This window comes from Toxotes jaculatrix, chromosome 12 (assembly GCF_017976425.1).
Source record: "Toxotes jaculatrix isolate fToxJac2 chromosome 12, fToxJac2.pri, whole genome shotgun sequence".
Lineage (NCBI taxonomy): Eukaryota > Metazoa > Chordata > Actinopteri > Toxotidae > Toxotes > Toxotes jaculatrix.
In genome coordinates, this window is record NC_054405.1 from 577,991 (window position 1) to 601,401 (window position 23,411).

Below are 23,411 nucleotides of genomic sequence, written 5' to 3' on the forward strand. Positions count from 1 at the left end.
AGGGGTGAATCTCCCACACAGTTCTTTCTGTACTGATGTCAACCTGCTCACATTAAAGCTGAGACTTGGCTCTTTAATGTAGGATCCATTATTTTAATTCAGATTCAATGTGATGAAGCTCAGAGCTCAGAGATGATGATAAGGAATTAAAGAAGAGAGGAATTTATTTTCCCTCCTGCTGAATAAAATAGCAGAGTCTTTATATAATGATGAATAAATCAGACTATCTATACACTCACAGAGCTTTGTTAGAGGCTTTGACAACTGGCAGCAGCTTCAGAAGAGCCTCCTCTGAAGCAGAGTATTTCTTCAGGTCAAACACGTCCAGATCTTTTTCTGATGACAGTAAGATGAAGACCAGAGCTGACCATTGAGCAGGAGACACTCTACCTCTGAAGAGACGTTCTGAACTCAGGGACTGTTGGATCTGCTCCACTAGAGAACCATCATTCAGTTCATTCAGACAGTGGAACAGGTTGATGCTTTGCTCTGCAGAGGGAGTCTCTTCAATCTTCTTCTTGATGTACTGGACTGTTTGCTGATTGGTCTGTGAGAAACTTCCTGTCTGTGTCAGCAGACCTTGTAGGAGAGTCTGATTGGTCTGCAGTGAAAGACCCAGGAGGAAGCGGAGGAACAAGTCCAGGTGTCCATTTGGACTCTGTAAGGCCTTGTCCACAGCCCTCTGGTAGAGCTGTGTTGGATCAGGTTTGTCTCTAAACGGTTTAGACCTGTTGGAGGTTGATTGTTCTTCTGACAGCAGATTGACTCCAGACTTGATGAAGGTCAGATGGACATGAAGAGCAGCCAGAAACTCCTGAAGACTCAGATGGACGAAGCAGAAGACCTTGTCCTGGTACAGTCCTCTCTCCTCTTTAAAGACCTGTGTGAACACTCCTGAGTACACTGAGGCTGCTCTGATATCGATGCCACACTCTGTCAGGTCTGATTCATAGAAGATCAGGTTTCCTTTCTGCAGCTGCTCAAAAGCCAGTTTTCCCAGAGACTCAATCATCTTCCTGGTCTCTGGACTCCAGTGTGGATCTGTCTCAGCTCCTCCATCATACTTAACATTCTTCAGTTTGGACTGAACCACCAGGAAGTGGATGTACATCTCAGTCAGGGTCTTGGGCATCCCTCCTCCCTCTCTGGTTTTCAACACATCCTCCAGAACTGTAGCAGTGATCCAGCAGAAGACCGGGATGTGACACATGATGTGGAGGCTTCGTGAAGTCTTGATGTGGGAGATGATCCTTCTGGCCTGCTCCTCCTCTCTGAACCTCTTCATGAAGTACTCCTCCTTCTGTGGGTCAGTGAACCCTCTGACCTCTGTCACCATGTCAACACACTCAGGAGGAATCTGATTGGCTGCTGCAGGTCGTGTGGTTATCCAGAGGCGAGCAGAGGGAAGCAGTTTCCCCCTGATGAGGTTTGTCAGTAGCACATCCACTGAGGTGGACTCTGTAACATCAGTCAGGATCTCAGTGTTGTGGAAGTCCAGAGGAAGTCGACACTCATCCAGACCGTCAAAGATGAACAGAACCTGGACCTCTTCAAACCTGCAGAGTCCTGCTTCTTTGGTTTCAGTAAAGAACTGATGAACAAGTTCCACCAAGCTGAACTTTTTCTCTTTCAGCACATTCAGCTCTCTGAACGTGAATGGAAATGTGAAGTGTATGTCCTGGTTGGCTTTGTCTTCAGCCCAGTCCAGAGTCAACTTCTGTGTTAAGACTGTTTTCCCAATGCCAGCCACTCCCTTTGTCATCACTGTTCTGATTTGTCCATCTCTTCCAGGTGAGGCTTTAAAGATGTCTTCTTGTCTGATGCTTGTTTCTGGTCTGGCTGGTTTCCTGGATGCTGTTTCAATCTGTCTGACCTCATGTTCATCATTGACCTCTCCAGTCCCTCCCTCTGTGATGTAGAGCTCTGTGTAGATCTGATTCAGAAGGGTTGGGTTTCCTGCTTTAGAGATCCCCTCAAACACACACTGGAACTTCTTCTTCAGAGTAGATTTAAGTTTATGTTGACAAACTGCAGCAACATGTCCTGAATGAACAAACAAGAAACAACACCAATGACTGATTCATAAAGAAAACATGACATGTTCATCCCCCTAAAGAACACACATGGACATATTTCCCTCCATGTCTTGAGACGTTAGTAAATGTCCCATTTGTCCATCATGTTGAATCTTTAGAGAAATCCTCTTACTGCTGTGCAGACAGTCAGCCAGCTCCTCCTGCTTCATTCTCCTCAGGAAGTTCACTGTGATCTTCACAAAAGCCTCTCTGCTGCTCCTCCTCTGCTCTTCAGCCTCATCCTCCCTCTGACTCTCTGAGAATTCTGGGTAATCTGGATTCACAACCTTCTGGATCTTCTTCAGCTCCTTCTTCACAAAAGTGACAATGTTCTCCTCCAGCAGCTGGAACAGAAAACTATATGAATGACACAATCAAAGTAAAACCATGGAGCCAAACATCAGATCCATGTTGGACACACTGACAATCCACTGCTCTAAAAAGTGCAGCATGGAGATTATTGTCAACACAACAGAAGTGAAAGTAGTTGTTGTCCATGTACAGACCATAAATATGGAGTCCAGGTGTGTTTGATGCTGCTGGGCAGACTGAGCACTGGGAACCTCTGAGCTCTCCTGGTCCACTCTGTGGAGGAATCATGAAGAATTAGCTCACATTATGTTTGCAGCATCTGTGAGCGTTTTATGCTTTGTACACAAACAACAGCTGCTTTTATGTTCTGTGGTGACTGTCCTGATTAAAGCAAACACTACTGTGCTGTGACATTTTCAATGAGAGGAAACAAGCAATCAGTTCTGTACCTCATGACCTAGACTCTAGGTCCTAGAGTCATCACAACAAGTCCACCTTTTAAATGATGAGTTTTAAGGACTCACACTGGGTTTGACAGAAGTCTCACATCTGCTACAGGACACTAACACAAACACTGGAACTGGATAGGTGCTGAGTTACAGGGAGTTTTAGTTCTGATCTGAATGACACATATAAGAACATAAGAAGTGCTTTTCTTGAAAAGAGAAACATCAACTTTGCCACTAAAGCCTGTGTTTCAGCCTGATCATGTTCATATACTGTGTCATTCATGAAGCCTGGAGACAAAACACAATCACTTCATCTTTCATAGAAGACCAGTTATACAGGACAGCTGTCTGATACATTTTAAACTCAGCTGCAGCTCACTTCTTTGCAGCAGAGGGAGGCTGTCCTTTGAAATTCATGAGATCATCCTTTGAGCTGTCACTCTTCATGGACACACAGCTGGGCTCAGGTCCATGTTCAGGTCCAGGTCCAGGTCCAGCAGAGTCTGGTGTGTGCTGCTGCTCTGGCCTTCAACACAACACACACAGAGCTTTGAGTGTGAATAATGATGGTGCAGTGATGTGAGTGCTGAGCTCTGACATGGAGAAGAGTCATGGACAGTTAGAGATCCTCATCTCACCTCTGAGCTTTGGTCTGGATCTCATGGTCCCCACACAGACTGCTTTTAGGGGGAGGGGCTCCCTCCTCTCTGTCCTCACACTGACTCATGATGCTGAATTCACATCCACATCAGCTCACACACACTTTCTACCTTCATGTGGAGAGAAAACACAAATCATTCATCTGCACATCAACTGAAATCCTCCTCTCCATCATTTGTCCTGTAGAAATATCAGCTGCTCCTCCACTGATTGGCTCTTCTTTCCTCTTTCATATCAGTGTCAGTTGAATGCACTCAGACAGCAGTGTGAGGCAGAGGAAGCTGCCATCAGCTGCTGTACTTCCACTGTCAGTCCACTAGATGGGGTCATGAGCATTTCCATTCACTGACACACAGACAGACTGAGATCCACTGGTTTTATCTGACACAGTCTAAAAATCCTGATTTCTAATTTCACTTGAGTAAAAGTCCACGAGTGTAATCAGTAAAATATACTTCAACTGTCAAATGTAAAAGTGCTGATCATGCAGAACAGACTCATTTGGTTTTTATTTCAAATCTTAATCTGAAAAGTAACTGTAGCTGTGAAATAAATGTAGTAAAACAGTGAAATATTTCCCTCTGAAAAGTTGTGAAGTAAAAGTATAAAGAATCAGAAAATGGAAACACTGGAGTTTCAGTGTAGAACTGCAATAAAAGTACTGAGTTACTTTTCACTACAAAAGTGTTAGATTCCAAACAACTTGTACATGCTTTTCAAAATAAAAGACTGACAATTTCAATAAAGCTTTTACAATAATATTAAAACCTTTTTAAATGAAATCTCTTTCATTTAATCATTGATCATGTTTAAGTACAATTTTACATAAAGAACCTACTTCCTGTTGGAGGAGGACCAGAGACCTGTTCTACGAAGCAGGATTTGGGTTTGGCATGGTAACTTCAGGTTTAACAACGATTCCACGACAACCCCACAAAAACATGATCGTTTGAGAAAATGTAGTTACAGTTGCAGTTACTGTGGTGATTTAGTTGGTCCACTTGAAAAATGTTTTTATCTGCTCGGATCAAACAGTATAACAAAGCTTTTATTCAGTGAACATTATATATCTCCAAGAGACTAAAACCTTAACTTCAAATGTTTTACATGAATCATCATCTCCATCATTTCTTCAGTAGAAATATCAGCTGCTCCTCCTGCTCTGAGAAGGAGGCCCATGAGTCCATGTCTGTTACAGACCATATCCTGTAATTTCACCATGGTTCAATATCGTCTGTAAAGTTCATCAGGACTTTTCAGTTTCTTTTCCTGCCCTCTCACACACACACGAGTGTCAACAGACGGCCGTCTTACCTGTCTAAATTTTCCAAGCTGATATTTCAGTTTGAGACGACGACTGTTTCAAACCTCCTCCTGATTTAAACAAACTCCTCGTCACTGTCAGCATTTTCCACAAACTAGAGAAAACCATGTCCCTTTAATGAAGACAAATCAAACCAATCAAGAGCTCCACTTACTCAATTATTCATCCCTCTGCAGCTCTCTCCTGTCAGTGTAGGAAAGGCTCTTAGTTCTTCAGTTCAAGCTTCTTTTTACTCAGCTTATGTGAGAAAAAAAAAACGAAAAAAAAACCCCACAATATGTCAAACATCAGAAATCCCAGGTAACAACAGGGAGTGTTAATGAGTAAATCATTAAACTGCTGACATTTACCTTCAGATGGAGAAAATCATCTGCACCACAAAGTTTGGTCAAAGTGAAAGTAAACTCCAAGGCTTTGCCCAGAGAGGTGTGTGTGTGTGTATGTGTGTGTGTGTGTGTGTGTGTGTGTGTGTGTGTGTGTGTGTGTGTGTGTGTGTGTGTGTGTGTGTGTGTGTGTGTGTGTGTGTTGTCTCTTCATTATCCAAATATGCAGTGTGACTGGTTGGACTGAGTCTCAGTCAGACTGAAGTTCACATGCTGAAGTGTTATTAAGACATGAAACCTCCTCATGACTCCCAGTGTGAACACACAAACACTCTGCTGCTGTTTGATGTTTTCATTATTATTGATTATTGATCAGTTGAATCAGCTGAGCTCCAATGGAACTAAATTCTCCATTTCAACAGTGATGTCTTCAACACAAACATTCAGGCTTCACATTAATGTGGATGGAACTGGACTGTTCACAGAGAAACTACCATGATCACTGCCCTCCAGTGGCCACTGTCAGTAACTACAACTCTGAACACACCACACTGACACTCTTTTCAGTACTCATGCTCCAACATTTAGAATCAGCTAGAGAGTCTTTAGATAACACAAAGCTGATGCTGTTGTAGCATCTACAGTTACATTAGACAGTGTCCACTGTGACTGTCCACCTGAGTATGAATGTTTAACGGTGCAGAGACAGAATAACACAGAGACAAACTGCTGGCTAAGATCCCATCAGAGACCAGCAAACACTTTGTGTTGCTTCCTCCTCCCATTCCCCTCCTCTTCACTGGCTTCACTTCACTCCATGTGACAAATCATGGTTGTGGTGCTGAATGAAATGAGTTGGACAGAGGACTCACACACAGACACAGTCTCTTCCTCTCTGGATAACAGTTCCGGTAGGGGTCGCTAATGTCCGTAGCAGTGTGTGACACAGAGAGCATAGCAGCCTCAGAGGCTGATGGTACAGCTGACAGCTTCAGTACAGTCTCCTCTCAGCACAGTAGTAGAGTAGTGCAGAAACATGTGGAGCCTGTTGGACTGTCTCCACTGCTGGACTTATTTCTGAGAGCTGGTCTCTCTGATGAAATGTGTGTGTGGGACATTTGTATTAGGCCGTATGTAAGTTAGCTTGTGTGTATTGTTAAATAGCTGTAAATACCAAACCTAACCACAGAGTGGACTCTGGATACAAACCCCAGTCTCCCACCTCCACTGCTGTTAATAAACTTCATTACCTCATTCATTCAGAAAATCTGTTTCCTCTGAACATCATCCAGCCACATTATGTTTCACACATGATGGATCTGCTTTTCCACAGTTTACTACAGTTTAGTGTATTTAGTGTATGTGGTTGTAATGAGCGAGGGAGTGAGAGAATGAATACAGGAAGACAGATGGATCAACACGGTGAACAAAACATACAGGTGTACAATGACAGTGTTGTGGTAAAGCTGAGTTACAATCCAATATCATAATACAGAGAGGGAATATATACTTCATTAAAATGAGCAGTGAAAGAGCACAGACGAGTCACATCAATTCACTGAACTCCTCCTGTCACAGTCACAGAATAATGATCACATTACTATAGAAACTTCTGGATAAATGATGGAACAGTTCATCATTTTCTCCGACCACAAAGAGTGGTCGGAGAGAGAGTGTTTTTCTTCGAATCATGAAAATCTTTAAAATAAGTTTTGTGAGAAAAAAAGGGAAAAATGACAGAAGAAATTTTCTCCTCTCTCTTCAAAAACTTTCAAGAGTCATCATGAAGAAATAAAGTACATCATTGTGTGGTGAATGGTGAACTGGAAACACAGAGCCTGGAAATGACAGAGTCAAACTGGCTCTTGTGGTGTAATTGTGGTCATAATAATAAAATTCTACAGCTGCTGCAGTGAGAATTTTTCCTTCATCCTTCTTTTCCCATCACACACACACACACACACACACACACCATCATGGAGAATATAGGACTTACAGCAAATCAGGATCTGTATTGATCATTCTTCATAGTTCTACCTGATGCTGCTCTGACATAACAAACTATAACTACTTGCAGAACAAAGTGTGTGTGTGCATCTTAAAATAAGGGTTAGTCGACACATTAAGGTCTCATCTATCTGCACAAACAAATCTCTCTTGTGTTCTATTCATCCAGTCAGCTAATAATATTCACAGTCTCATAGAAAACAAACAGAAACATAATGTATCACACAAGCTGCTCCACATAGACCTAGCATAGCATTTGGAGCAGGCACACAATTAAATTCCTTAAAGTTAAATTTAGGATCCATTTCCAAGAGAACTTCCCAGAACCTTTTCAGTCTATGAAGCTTTAAACATATCAGCTCTCTCACACCGACTGAGGCTGAATTCTGAACAGCTACAAGATTTGGAGCTTAGTGACCATCATCAAAAGACAAGGAAACAGAAGAAAGGAAACATTTCAAAAAATGAATGTACCATTTCCTCATATGAAATAGTTTCACTGCTTAATAATTAAGATCCTTCAACAACTAGGACTTAATACAGTCCTGTAGATGAGCTGCATGGAGCAGAAAACAAGAATCAGAGCTGAGAGTCTAAAGTGGCAGAGTATCTTCAAATGTTTGTCTTTTAGTGCAGAATTTCCTCTCTGTGTTTCCATCTCTCCACCACAGCTTTGAAAAGAAACATTAGGTGTAGAAACACAAAGAGGGGAATTTTGGACTAAAAATACCTGGAAGATAGAATTCTATGCTCCATCATTTCCATTAGAATTTCTTTAGAAAGGATCTTGTTGCAGACAGTACAGACTTCCTAGAAATCCTTTCCTTTAACACAAACTACAGTGCATCACACCAAAACAAAGTTAAGAAGCTGAGCAACCATGAGAATATCTCACAGTCATGGGTATGATTACTTGTCCTAATTTCACAAACATCATTTGGACAAAACATTTAAAAAAATTAACTTCTAAACTAAACACTGACATGAACTACTAACATGTACTGACTTACTGAAAACCTTGGAGGTGATCTGGACTTTCCTGTAGTTTCCTCTTGTCCTTGTAACAGCAGTAGCTCCTCCCTTCCTTGTCAATAATTGTGCAGAAATATCTGAGTGCTTCTTTCTTCCTAAATCATGAGCAAGTCCTGTCCAGTCCAACTGTTTCTGCTCCTGTTTGACTTCTGAACTTGTCTCTGGCTGTGTGTCCACTTACTGCAGCCTGTGACATCAGACTGTAGAATGTTGATACATCAAAGGCATCAAAGGACAAACATACACACAGTCACACACACATACCGGTACTTATATCTTTGTGAGAACACTTGCTGACATAATGCATTCCCTAGCCCTTACCCTAACTCTAACCAAAAAGTTTGGTCAGAGTAGAGAATGTGAGAGGAAATGGGTCAGGTCAGGGTCTGTTGAGAATGTATTTGAATAAGTGAAAGTTACAGGTAGGTGGTTATCTTGTGTGAAGATGAAGTGTTTGTGTGAGTGAATTTACATGTAGAGATGTGTATTTTATCTGGCAAGTATTCAAACTGCATAGACAATAGGTTGACTGAGATGTGTTAGGAGTGCGTCCACATGTTTGTAGACAGAGCAGACACTCTTTTCATCACATATTTTTATGCACAAAGCATCAATGTACAATGTGACATTTTTTTTCTCAGGGCTGCATTGTTAAGGTAGGTTAAAGTTAAGTCAGACAGTCTTTGGTATGTGAGAGTATGAGTGAGTTTCACCATATGTGGTTTATGAAAGAAATATGTTGTTTCCCATTAATGTTAAGTGGATGAGTATGGCAACCTACATAAAGCATAAAATTAGTATGTTTGGAATAACTAGTGATAACTAGAATAAATAATAATAATGTATGATAACATGGAGTGCATGGTTATAAAGAACATATGACATTACCTTGGCTTTGAACTCACAGTCTTTGACATTCTACTCATGCGTGCAACCTGTTGAGCTATTGCCCTTTCTGCTTCACAGGGCAGTTTGTGCTCATATTCTCAATTACTGAAACATAGTTGGTTTTTGTGTGTGTAAGAGCTCATTTTCTGTGGTTATGAATGTATGAAAAAAATTAATTTGTAGCTGTGCAGACAGTGTCTTGTGTGTGGGTGTATTGTCATTTGATCAAGAGGTGATATAAATGTGAACTGAGGTAGGTCAGTGATGTCAGCAAGTATGTCTGGAGTTTTGATTTAGCCAGGCCCTTTTGATAGGGACAGCTCAGCCAGCTGTGTCTGTTATCTGTCAGGCCTTTTCAGTGTGTAGTTGAGCTGTTTGTCAGGGATGGGCAAAGTTATACAAATGGAAATGAAAGTAATCCAGATGGTTGCTTTGTATGGATGGACTGAGAGCTGTAAAAGAGGTGATATGCATCTGATTCTGTTTAACTCAGGGATGTGATCCAAGATGTCAGCAATGTTGTTGTAAGGCAGGAAATTTAGGTAAAGAGAGTTCATTCATGTTAGTATAAAAAGTTGCATCATGTTTAAAGTTTGTATTTTATTATATTGTGAGCGTGATGTGTGGAAACAAAACAAGCTTAGCAAGTATGAAATGTATCATTCTTACCAATTTTACTATAAATATATAGTTTTCCATTAAATCTTAAGAGGATGAGTATGCAGCCTGCATACAGAGTATTCATGCATTAAAAGTCATATGCTTGGTTGTAGACAGAGCAAAAATAAATCAAGTGTTCACATAGTACATAAAGAAAAAAATAGTGTTTGTATGTATCATAATTTGGAGTGCATGGTAATAAAGAAAGTAACACATCCCCTGGGATTGAACTCACAGTCTTTGATGCTCCACTCACTCTTGCAACCTGTTGAGCTTGTTGATCCACTATTTTCTTTTGTGTATGATTCTGGGTTGTTACATGAGATTTAGCAATGTAATTTTGTATGTTTAATGAATTGGTAATGTAAAAAAGGGTCAGAATTTAGTACAAAGAGTGAGAACTCTGATTAACTAATTTGACTTTGTATTGTTGGGTGCTGAAATTATTTTCACAATCAGTAAAATAATTCAGGAATTCAGGAAATTCAAAGTTCACCCACTGGGAATTTTCGGAGAAGGGGTAGAAGAAAGTGAGTGGAATTATGATTGGCTGATGCAGTTTGTGCTCTCGCCTGTGGGCGGGGCTTTACAATGGCGTATAAATGCCTTTGTGTGGTAGTATGTCGGCAATGCATTGCTTTTCAGCAATCTCCTGAGATCTTGGACCATTAGCGTTTGAGAGAAGGTCAACATAAGTACCAGCATGTGTGTGTGAGTGTGTTTGTCCTTTGATGCCTTTGATGTTTCCATCTCTGCTCATGTTGATGGTGTGAAGTGTCATCTATCTATCTATCTATCTATCTGCATATGGGGGTGTGTGTGTGTGTTTGTCCTTTGATGCCTTTGATGTATCAACATTCTACAGTCTGATGTCACAGGCTGCAGTAAGTGGACACACAGCCAGAGACAAGTTCAGAAGTCAAACAGGAGCAGAAACAGTTGGACTGGACAGGACTTGCTCGTGATTTAGGAAGAAAGAAGCACTCAGATATTTCTGCACAATTATTGACAAGGAAGGGAGGAGCTACTGCTGTTACAAGGACAAGAGGAAACTACAGGAAAGTCCAGATCACTTCTTTTGGTTGTTCTACTTGTCTACCAGACATTATGGTTTGTGTTTATAGTTTGTACTTTGAGATCTCAGCCTGATCTCATGGTTTACTGATCATTTCCAATCTGTATGAGGTGTGTGATGTTACTGCCAGTGCAAACCAAACATTTTCTGCTATTGCTTCCAGTGTTAAGACTCCTGTTAATGATAATGTTTGATGTGGGCAGGTGGATAAAGCTCAGTCCTTTGTCGTCCTTTGCTGTTTCCTTTTGATGTGGATTTTTCAGGCCAGGCTGTAGACCCAGCTAAGGGCCAGTTGAAGCTGAGTCCAAGTCTGGCCGAGTCCCCACACCTTACTCTTTTACTCTTCATTCAAGTGTTCAACTCTTCTTTTCAAAGAGGCACATCTTAAGCACTGGAGACCAGAGAAGCTGAATCCATATTCTTCAATACAGAATTCAAAAGCTTGAGCCGCCCTGCAGAAAATGACTGATGACTTTTACCATCTGTGCATCACTTTTTATATTGTAAATTGTAGGTGTGTTACAGACCAAGGGACATGTCTGACCACATCCCTTTTTCCCTTTCATTAGTTATTTTTTGCATGATTCTGCTCATGTCTAAAATTCAGTCCTTCCCATCTTACATCAAAAAAGTACAGCACGTGGCCTTTACACATGACCAGTGGCAGACTGTTGACCAGGTTCAAGGAAAGGTCTGAGCGTAACTGGACATATCCCTTTCTAATTCCCTCTATTTGATTGGTGTGCATCTATCTTTTTTTTCCTGGTATTTTGCAGGCCTGATGTCTGATGGAGTTTTTTCTCACATGTACCACAACACCCTCCTAACAACCACGCTCTAACCACACTTTGTTTTTTAATGGAATCTGGGCTTCTTTCAATTGGGTTTTTAAACAAACTTTCCAGTGCCTCTAAAGCTCCCAACACATGCATGCAAAGCATGAGTGATTATCCCTTGTGATGCAGCAATAGCAGGCAGAGGCACACAAGGCAGCAACAAGTGCTGCAAGGGCAACCACCAATGGAATTTACCTCACTGAAGTACACACAGATGGGTGAAGCACAGAAGGGTGAGGAGGGGTGAAGCATAGATGGATTCACACTGCACAAAACCTGACACCACAATATTCAGCAGCTGAATACTGAGCTCAGAGACTCACAGTGAAAATGTCATTTTTAGGTGAGTAACGGTCGTGAGTCATGGTACTGATGGATTCTTCAGAGCTGTAGGGATGAAGGACTTGATGAGTGTTTGTCTGCTCGCTGCTGGTAGAAATGATTGTTCCCCTCAGTCCACAATGAGACATTTCCCTCACTAAAACCTCCAAATACAAGTTCTTCAAGAACAGATATTAATGTGGAGCTTCACAGAATAATGACACTGTTACTGAAAATTCAGAAATGTTGGGAACTGCATTTCAAGACATGTTAGGTTGTGTGAGTGTGTTGTTGCAGCCTTAAAGTTGGGAAACACAAATATCCTCTTTGTCAAGCATTTGTTGCTGATGTCACAGCAGCTGCTTCACCTGTGACAGGTAAAACACCTGACACTGTGCTGTTTGAAAGTTTCAACACAGGCTCTCAGTCCTCTGTGACGGTTTTTATTTTAACAATCTGGTCCCTCAGTCAGAGTAAGACCAGTTTCTCTCAACCAAAGTCCACCATCAGAGCCTCTGTGCTGGGTTTAACTGAGGAAACCAAACCCCTCAGAGAAAACATTATGAGATTGTCATGAACTGGCTCCAAATTCACAACAAAACAAGACCACACAAACAGGTAGGTGGTTACTCAATTAAGTTTATTTAAAGGATAAAGAAAGTTTGCTGAGGGCCTGGGAAGGTCTTTTTGAAAGGGGATGAGGTGGAAGCACCCAGAATCCCTGCAGGACCCTGGGATCCACCTCCATCACCACCTCTTGTGGACAGACCATTTTGGTGCTGGGTGCCTCCTGCTGCCTGTCTGTGGGTTACAGTCAATAAAATTTACAACAACCCTTCAGAATATATCAGAGATATTAAAACCACTGTAGATCGACTGTTAATAAAGAACGTGTGTCAAATGTGACTCACTGAAAATTAGGAGCTAAGGCTTCTGGGGACGTGAGGAGCATTCAGGCTTCAACCTCAGCATCCCTCATTTTATTGATGACGTTCACTGTCCACACCTGAAACAACACATTAGAAGAGCAGTTGTTACATGTTTAGACATTAAAATCAACCTAATGTAACAATTCACTCCAAACTATTTGAAGTGTTGTTGGGATTCTAGTCTCACCAGCATCAGAAGAGGTTTGGATCATCAAAATCCTCCAGTTCAAACTCCCAAAGTGGTCAAACAGAAACACGACAGAAGCTTTATCTTTACTCTTGCACTTTCACTACAGACAGATCGGTGTGACATGAGCAGAGTTAAAGGTGTAGTGGTGGACTGTCTGTCTGAGTCTTAGTAACTCAGCGCTCTCTCAGCCAACATTTGCTCTCCTCCAAAATGAGCTTGATCATTTCTTCAGCAGTGACCTGAGCTGGGATCTGGTTCTTCTGCTGAAGGTTTAGGAGCTGCATCTGTAATGGTCATAAGAATGGTATGAAAGCAATGGCTAGAAATCTGTTATGAATGCAATGATGATAAAAACGCTTTAATTGATCTCCATCTGTGATAGAAAATATGTTAATTCATGATGATAACAAACCTATTTCATTTTAATTTCCTTTTAAAATTTTGTTAATTCATTGTTTTATTAAAAATAGGCTTGGAAAGAGTTAAAAATATACTTTGATTTGCAGATCGGGATTATTGTAATCCATTGCTCTGTGTTCGATTGTTAGAGTCTCGCTCGGCCAGTAGAGGGGGGCGCGCAGCTCGCGCTTATTATAATACGGAACTCGATAGAAGCTACATCGCTTTTGTGTCATTCCTATTATTCTCCCCTTTTACAGGTAAGAGTGTAGCTTTTAGCATGTATACGGATGTACATACGTTATGAGGAATAGGTAGGCAGTAATGTGTACGACTGTGTAACGTTTTATGTATATTTTGTCGGCTAAATGTAAATTGTTGTTGTATTAGTCTGTTTGCTAGCAGTGTTAGCGCGGACCGTGACACAATCGCGGCAGCAACCTGATGTCCGCATTATATGTCGGTGTTTTTCTGTTTGAAATTAAGTGTGGTTGTTAAGGGGAAAAAAGACAATATGGTGTTATTTTTCACACTTCTGTAAACATGTTAAAAAGATGTTTGTGGAAAATTCATTACAATACGATAGAAACATCGCTTCTGTGTCGTTCCTCTTATTCCCCCTTTTACAGGGGCGCACCATATATAAATGGTTTATTCATGATTAGTTCAATATCTACTAATAGCTTATAAATGTCTTATAAATGATAGTTATTTTAAAGTGTTACCATTCTCTGTTTTGGAAGATGTTGGTTTCAAAGAGTTTGTGGCAAAGCTGGACCCCACAGACACTACCAACAAGGAAGGCTCTGAAGGACATGGTGATTGCTAAGTATGAGGAGGAAAAGGAGGAGGCCAAAGCTGAGATCCAGGGTGTTGAGACTGTGAGCCTCACATCAGATATGTGGACCTCCATCAACATGGACACATATCTAGCTGTCACCTGCCATTTTGTCAATAAAAATGACCAGCTGTCCACTCTTCTTCTGGGGGCCAAGCCATTTCTGAAAACTCACACAGCAGCCCACATTGCTGCCGAAATTACATCACTGATGGCAGAGCGGGGCCTAGCAAACAGGGTTCGATGCACTGTGACTGATTCTGCAAGCAATATGAATGCTGCAGCCAACACTTGAGACAACGTAAATGCATCGTGCACTGCCTAAATCTAGTGGTCAAGAACTCCATTGAAGCAGCTCCTGGCCTTGATGAAGTGACTTATTTTAGGACAAGTAGAACTGCAAAAGAGAGACTGAGCCAAATGCAGCAGCAACTGCGGCCGCAAAGCAAAGGAACTTAAATTGGAGGTGGACACACGCTGGAACAGCACCCTGGACATGTTACAACGCCTCTATGAGGAAAGAGATGCAGTGGCAGCAGCTTTAGCATCACTCAACACAGACCTGACTCCTCTGAGCAACCAGCAATTTGAAAACACAGGAGAATGCATCAGGGTATGTATTCGAAAACCGGAGAAAAAACTGGTCACTGAATGCAGACTATGTAGTTTATTGCACAATCATTGCAACTGAAACTGAACATTGAGATCAAGGTTCCCACACAGTTGTGCATTTAGACAATATCTATATTCCTGTCGTTTCAGCTGCTGGCTGCATTCCAGGTGGCGACTGTGGAGCTGTCAGAAGAGAAGTGAGTATCCGCATCAAAGGTCATCCGCCTCTACTGTGTGTTGCGACATACAACAGAAGAACTCCGTCCACAACTCACCACCCCCATGGCACAACACCTGGCACATGATAGAGATTGCATGATAAGGAAAAAGAGAGTTCACTGGCAGTCGCGACACTGTTGGATCCACGCTTCAAAACATTTGGATTCACCAGTCCAAGAGTGGCTGTCGGTGTCAAAGAGCTTCTGATATCAGAATGCACAAAAGTTATCAACATACACAACGCCCAGCAGCAGCCTCCACAGGTATTTCTTCTTTTTTTGATTATGAATAAGAAATGACTAATGACATTTCTGGTGATGATGATCTTCAATATTTTTTAGGAGTTGACCTGTGGAGACTCTTGGATCAGGATGCTAACAGAACCAGGCAAATGCAAAGTGCCACAGTTAACACAATGGTGTAAGTGAACCGGTACCTAGCTGATCCTCTCCTGGAAAAAACTGAGGATCCCCTCACATTCTGGGCCACCCACAAAACCGTGTACCCAAATCTTTATCAAGTAGCTAAGCATTTTCTGTGCACCCCAGCCTCATCTGTGCCGTGAGACCATTTCCCCAGCCTTTTTCCAAGGCTGGGGAAATGGTTTGTAAAAGAAGAAACTGATTGAGTCTAAAAACTGTAATTTCTTAATAAAAACTCATAGTTACACAAGCACACCCACTGCCCTGTTCTTCAAGCACACCCTCTTTACCCACGTACACATACAGTAAACCTCTCTACCAACGAAGCCCAAAATATACCATGATATAATCTGTATTTGCACCAGTACCATGTGAAAATTCCATGTTTGTTATTCCATCAAATAACAAACATGGTCTTCTATTATTATTATTAGGAGGTTGTTAAAAGAACGAGACAGAGAGAGAAAAACCAAAGCTAATATCAGAGTGTGAAAGTACAAACATGGTGTGAAACTGTTTGGAGCTGCTCATGTTTTCTTCTCTGACATGTCAGTTTTTTAGAACAGCCTGCTCCAGACAGACATACATCATTCACCATGTCACACTCCTTCCATTTCATAGTGATTGGTTTAACTGTTCTTCAAGGGAAGTTCAGTGACTTGGAAATTCTCTTGTATCCAGCCACTGATTTCTGCTTTTCAATCCCATTTTCTCGGAGACACTCAGTGTTGTTCTGTCTTCATGATGGAGAGTTTCTCTGCTCACTCACCAAAAGCTGGATCCTCCAGATGCAGGTGTATTTATACTACAATCACCTGAAAGCCCTTGGCTGCACACAGGTGACCTCCATTTATCTAATTATGTGACTTTTCAAACCAACTGATGATTTAGATGTGTCCTGAGTGTTTGCGTTTTACATTAATAATGAATTCAGATCACATTATTGAGATTTGTTTAACTTTGTCATTAAAGGGACTTTTTTCTGTTTGTGAGTGTCAAAAGAAATTAAATTAAATTCCCTTTGATTCAATGTTATGTTGTTGTACAACACTGAATGTGAAGAGGAAGCAGCAGATGAAACACTGCTCTTAAGGTGAGTGACATACAGTGGCTACATGAAGTATTCAGACCCCTTCAGTTTTTACAGCCTTCACTGTTGTAGATTTAATTTTAAATAGATAAAATCAGCATTTTGTTAATCAGTCAGTATAGATTGAAAATGGGCCTGATTCACATTTGGTTAATTATCTATTTGAAATTTATTTGCTTCTGTCTCTTAACAATAGGATGAAAAAATACAGCACAGAAACTTCTCTCTTCACCATGTTTTAGTGGAGAGCGTGGTACAAAGTCATGTTAGGAGCCGACAGTCTCTCCCTCCTTCCTCGTGTTTCTGGGAGAACCTCCCTAGTGTTTCTTGTTTGTCCCCTGTTTGTCTGTGTTCTTGTCTGTGTGTGTGTGTAGGCCTGGGTGTGGTTGACTTACTTTGGGTTTCCCTCCAGAGCTCCTGCTCACCTGTCTGCAATCACCTCATCAGCCACACCCTCAGCCTGCAGTGTATTAGCACCACTTCTTCTCTCCACACCATGTTGTCAGTTCACAGTAGTGTTAATACTCCTGTTAATGATAATGTTTGATGTGAGCAGGTGGATAAAGCTCAGTGTTGATTAAATGGAGAAGCTGAATTCTCCCTCCACCTGTGTCTGTGACACAGAGTCTGACACTTCACATAAATTCTACTAGTGAAGACAATAAACAGTGTGTGTCCCACTGCTGATCACTGTAAACCTCCATTTCTGTCAGGAGGACATATGAACTGGATTCTCTCACCCTGTCATCTTTTGCTTTTTCCTTTAACTTCAGTAGCAACTTTCAAATACACTTTAACATTTGTTTTACAGTTTAATTTGATGTAATGATGTAAACAACTGATGTAAACAAATATTTGATCTGTTCACTTAGTCCTGTTCTATCCCACCACATTGTGTTCTCTCAGAGATAATGATGCCATCCATTAGTTTCCCTGATACAAATCTATTTAACCTGTTATAAATCAAAGGGCAGGTGAATTTCTGCTGTTTAGAAATAATGAATTAACTTGACTCCACTGAATGAGAAGCTCACTGTCGTTCAGTCCTTGTGTGGTCTGAGGTTTCCTCCCGATCCATGTTCTATCACAGAGGTGAACCATGCACTTCAACACATGACTTGTGAAACACAGTGGCATGCTGGGAGAGCTTCTAAAACAATATGAAGACAAACTAAAGACAGAAACAACAACACACGTGTGCTAAGTTCAGAACCAGACCAGAGAGTATAGGAGCATGATCGAGGAGTGCAATGATAGCACAGTAATTGTGCATGTGGACTTTTCTGAGGGGTTGGAGATGTAAATATAGCAGTCATGCCACTTTGGTCAGAACCTCCCACAGTTCAACCTGCACACTCGCATGTACTATACAAAAGAACAGAAGACAGGCTTTTGCACAGGATCAGAATCCAAGCGACAAGATGCATCTGTTGAAAGTTTCCAAAAGTTGATACGTTTCACTTTTGGTCAGATGGTCCCAGCAAGCAATACAAAAACCAGAATAACGTTTCTCTCCTCTGCAGTGTCCCTCCTACTCTAGGTTTCAAGAGAACAACCTGAAACTTCTTCCTCACCTCACATGGGAAGGGAGCACCAGATGGCATAGGAGGTACTGTGAAAAGGACTGCAGACAGCCTTATACTGTGGGGGAATGACATTGTGAATGGCAATATTTTCCATAAGATTGTTGGCAGAAGCCTCTCCAGCACTAAGCTCTATATCATTACTGAAGCTGACATGCAGCCATATGATGCGTTCCTTTCTCTACCACTAAAATCTGTATCTGCAACAAGGAAACTCCATCAGGTCATACCGACACACCAAAACGACTCTGAGATCCATTGCAGGTCACTGTCCTGTTTCTGCAGTGAGCCACAGACGTGTGAGTGTTTCAGCCCAACCATATTCCAGTTGACTGCCAACACACCCAGAGAACAGGTTGAGGATGATGGTCCTATACCAATGCAAAAGAGGAAAGGTCCTTTGGCAATTTTGATGGAGGAAATGGAACAGGAGGGAAGAGAGCAAAGAGAAAATGGAATGGGAGGAAAGTGAGCAAGAGCCAATGGTGCAAAAGCCACTGACCAAGAGTGGTCCTGACAGGACTGTGACAGATCTATCTGCTGATGTAGTTCAGTGTGGAGATTGGCTTGTGGTCATTTATGACCTGCACTGGTGGTTAGCAAAGGCTCTCACTGTGGACGCTCATCATCAAGATGTGGAAGTGGAATTTTTCCACCCTCATGGGCCCAACATACGATTCCATCCAAAAGGAGGTGCAAAGGATACAGTATGTGCTTCATACCATTTGACCATATTCTGGTCAAACTTGTGGGACTGTCATCACCAGGTCGTGCAAGCAGGACAAGGGAGATATGCAGTCTGTCTGCTGAAGTCATGGACTTCATAGAGGAGAAACATATACACTATACTTCTTGACAAAGCTAAATGAGTGATGTAATACAGTCAGAGAATACTTTTTATTATGATGATTTGATATTTGATGTTATGGGAGTGGGGTTAAAGAATGATATTGCCTAAATGTACCTTACACCTTTTTTTTTTTTTTGTTTTTTTGGAGTAAAGTTCTTAAACAAGAAGGCATTGACTTGAGTGGTATAAATTTTGGAATTGTATGTTGTAATGAGGTCACTGTCACCACCGTCAGATTAGTGTCACCACCATCAGAGGCAGTTTTAATTTGTTTTAAATGAATATGCTTACAATGTTTCTTCATTGCTGTTGAGTTATTAAAGTACTCGTCTCTTTTAATACAAAAATATGTTTGTTAAATAAAAAAAACATTACTTTTCCTAATTTGCTTAAAGTAGATGATGTATGATGTTAGATCTTTTAGAAGACTATATGTACAACAGTTTAAAAATTTGTATAAAGTGAATATTCAAGTAACTTTTTGTTTTCAGAATTAAAACCAGTTTTATCTAAATTCCCAAGAATCAGAGGTATATATCACCATGAACACAAACACTTTCATTCTGGTTTGAAAAGGGAATATATTGTTTGGGATGTAGTGAATTTGACTGGGGCCACAAGAGACAAGGAGGCGTGGCTTCCAAAACCACAGTGCAAGAAATATGTCAAATATGCCAGCTTCCTTATACTAAACTGGGAAGGTGAGTGGGCTGGAAATGTGACATCTAAAATCAATATACTCCTCGTTCTAACAAATAGCGTTTTCCATTGTGGAGGTGTACTCACATTAAGCCATGCTGTGAACAGCCACTATCACTAAAGCTGTGCTGGAACGCTGCAAGTGTTTCTTCCACTTTACTGCACAGCAAACTGATTTGTTCATCTGAACCACTAATAAAGTGATGCTAACTCACTGAGAAACACATTTCATTTTCTTACAACCTTTTCATAGTTTAAAAGAAACAGCAAAAAGTTTGCTTTGCATTAGTAGTAACATAACAGCTGTGATGTGGCTGAAAATGATCAGTAAACAGTGAAATAAGGCTGATATCTGAAAGTCCAAACTGGAACAGAGGAGTGAAAGTAAACCCCAGATCACAGAGGTTCAGGTAGAAGCTGCAAAAGTCTTGAGAGCTGAAAACAGAGAGAATTAAGAATAGAGCTTTCTCTCTAGTCTACAGCATAGACACACAGGAGTGTAGCGACTGCAGACACAGCTAAAGGGAGGAGAATGTCATAGGTTGCCAATGGTCAGCTCTGCTACCAAGCAGGACCAACACAGTGCAATTTGGCACAGCTACCCTGCTAACTCCTGTGAGGCTGTAATGGAAATGCATGCCATCACAGCTTATGTGCTAATGGAAAAAGCCCATAATATGCTACTTTTCAGGACACCTCTGTAACAACCTTAAGCTTCTGAACATCTACCACAACATCCCTAATTCAGTTTCCACTGGAAACATTGATGCCTCTGCCTCCACCTGATTTCCTGTCATCTCTCTACTGTCCATAATAAAGGCATAAAAAACACAAATCACTTAAAGATATACTCACATTCCCATTTCCACATTCAAAGCACTGGTGTTTGATCTAATTCTTCCTGCTGTCCATACTGGCTGCCAGGAGATCCCTTCTTTAAACAATTTCTGTGGAAATGATAGGCCACAAAATCCACAGTCCTATTTCTGTGCAAATAGTAATTCCATAATTCATCAGCATTGTTAAACAAAATCAAGCGGGAATCTTCAAATGTTTGTCTTTTAGTGCAGAATTTCCTCTCTGTGTTTCCATCTCTCCACCACAGCTTTGCGAGGAAACATTAGGTGTAGAAACACAAAGAGGGGAATTTTGGACTAAAAATACCTGGAAGATAGAAACTTGATCTACTCAGACTGTTGAAGCCTCATGTTTGCTTCTTTTCAACTCTGGAAGTCAACTTTTCCACAGGACAGGGACTGTGGATTTTATGCTCCATCATTTCCATTAGAATTTCTTTAGAAAGGATCTTGTTGCAGACAGTACAGACTTCCTAGAAATCCTTTCCTTTAACACAGACTACAGTGCATCACACCAAAACAAAGAAGTTGAGCAACCATGAGAACATCTCACAGTCATGATCAGCATTAAAAAAAAATCTAACATGTACTGACCTACTGAAAACCTTGGAGGTGATGTGGACTTTCCTGTAGTTTCCTCTTGTCCTTGTAACAGCAGTAGCTCCTCCCTTCCTTGTCAATAATTGTGCAGAAATATCTGAGTGCTTCTTTCTTCCTAAATCATGAGCAAGTCCTGTCCAGTCCAACTGTTTCTGCTCCTGTTTGACTTCTGAACTTGTCTCTGGCTGTGTGTCCACTTACTGCAGCCTGTGACATCAGACTGTAGAATGTTGATACATCAAAGGCATCAAAGGACAAACTCTCTCTCTCTCTCTCTCTCTCTCTCTCTCCAAAGTCAAACCTGCTCCAGTGTTTTAACCTGAAGGTTTGTCAGTAAAATATGAGCATCCAGTACCTACTACCAGTCCTACCAGTCTGCTAACACAGAGCCTCATCTGTCAGCTACAACACAAGGTGAACACTGCTGGGTTCTGTTGTCAGGGAACTGTGAAAGTGATGAACCTAATTATTCAAAATCACATCAACATTTTATTTCTAGAACTTGCATCTCCCACAAGGATTGGCTGACACTGAGACCCAAGCAGAGCTGCTGGTTCTTCCTGTTAGGATTCTCATCCATGTTTGTGAACAACAGAGGAAATATATCTGTAAAGAAAGTCTGTGTCCTACCATTATCATCTGAGCAGCAGCCCTCTGGATACACTTCTCTCATCATTGTAGAAACAAAGAATTACAAACTCACTAAATGTTGCTGAAGATAGTCGAGGATCTTTGGCTGAATCTGTTTCCCTTGTTCTTTTTTCTTCTGAAGGTCATTGGCAGCACTTACCTGAAAGAAAACAGAAAAGAAATCAAATGTTTTACTATTTCAACAGCAACACGTCGTCTTCATCTCCTGCACTGAAACATTTGAATGTGTTTTTTGCATCAGACTCTGAAAACTCTGCGCTCCAGTTTCAAATTTCCACATCAATCACACAACAGACATGATGACCTTGACAGCAGCTCACATCCATCTGTGATAGAAACAGTCTCCAGTGCAAATTAGTGTGGTATAAATGTTTAAGTCTTTAAAGGAAAACTGGTCCATACAATATCTGATCACCTTGTAGTCTACAGCCATGCAGGTGTTTCTAACTCAGCCTGATCTTCCTATTATACTGAAACGTGCTGGAAAATGATGCTGATTTTCAACAGCACAAAAACCTGAGAGGGAGAATAAATTCTCATCAGATCCTGATCTTCATCTTTGAGTCTGGAAGACTTTAGTAATGGATGAGAACACAATTTATTTTCAATAATTTTTATAAAACAACAGCTAGAGTGAGAAAATTGTTGAATGTCAGTGATCTGAACTCAGGCTGGTAGTCGAGTTATTACAGACAATTTTTAGCCCAGTGCACAGAGAAACTGACAGGCAGTGAATTCATTTCACAGTTCAGACTCCACAGACATCAGACACAGACAGAGCCATTAGACTGATGGAGGCATTTCATCACAAAGTATTAGAGCCATACAGAAGCTTTGTGTACTGTGTCTGCAGGTTGTTACAGCTGTGTATCAGTCACCCACACCTGAAACACACTGAAGACTTTAAACTGAATTTCTTAAACCTTTCTGAGGCTGAACTCAATCATGCCAAAGAAATCACTCATCAGCTGATCAATAGAGGAACATTGCATTACATTACATTTCAGAACAGTAACACAACAGTGTGTTTTCACTGGAGAGTGGATTCTCCTGAACTGAGTTACTGAGGGTCAGTTTTATAACATGTGGTCAGACATAGACTCAGACTCAACATGGATGAATCAGCTTCACCTCACACACACTTCAAGAAAATAATATATAATATACAGCAGCTTTAAAACAACAGCAATAAATTATGGCAACAAATCTGATTAAAATAATGAAACTTCAGTTTTGCCATAATAAGACAAGAATTCGAAATGTTTTCTATAGCACAGAAATTGCATATGTATGAATACAAACTGTACCAGGCCTTCAGAACAAATGGCAGCCAAACCTTCAGGGAATCAGCATGAGCACCAAACTGAGAAATGAATTCAAATTCACAGTGTCCATGAAACCAAAACCCTGAGCAAATACTTTCTTCAAACTCTTTCTCCACAGCAGTGTCTTCTGTCACTCCAGCTAAAAAAGCTACACAAACATTAGCATGATCTATTGATGGGTGAGA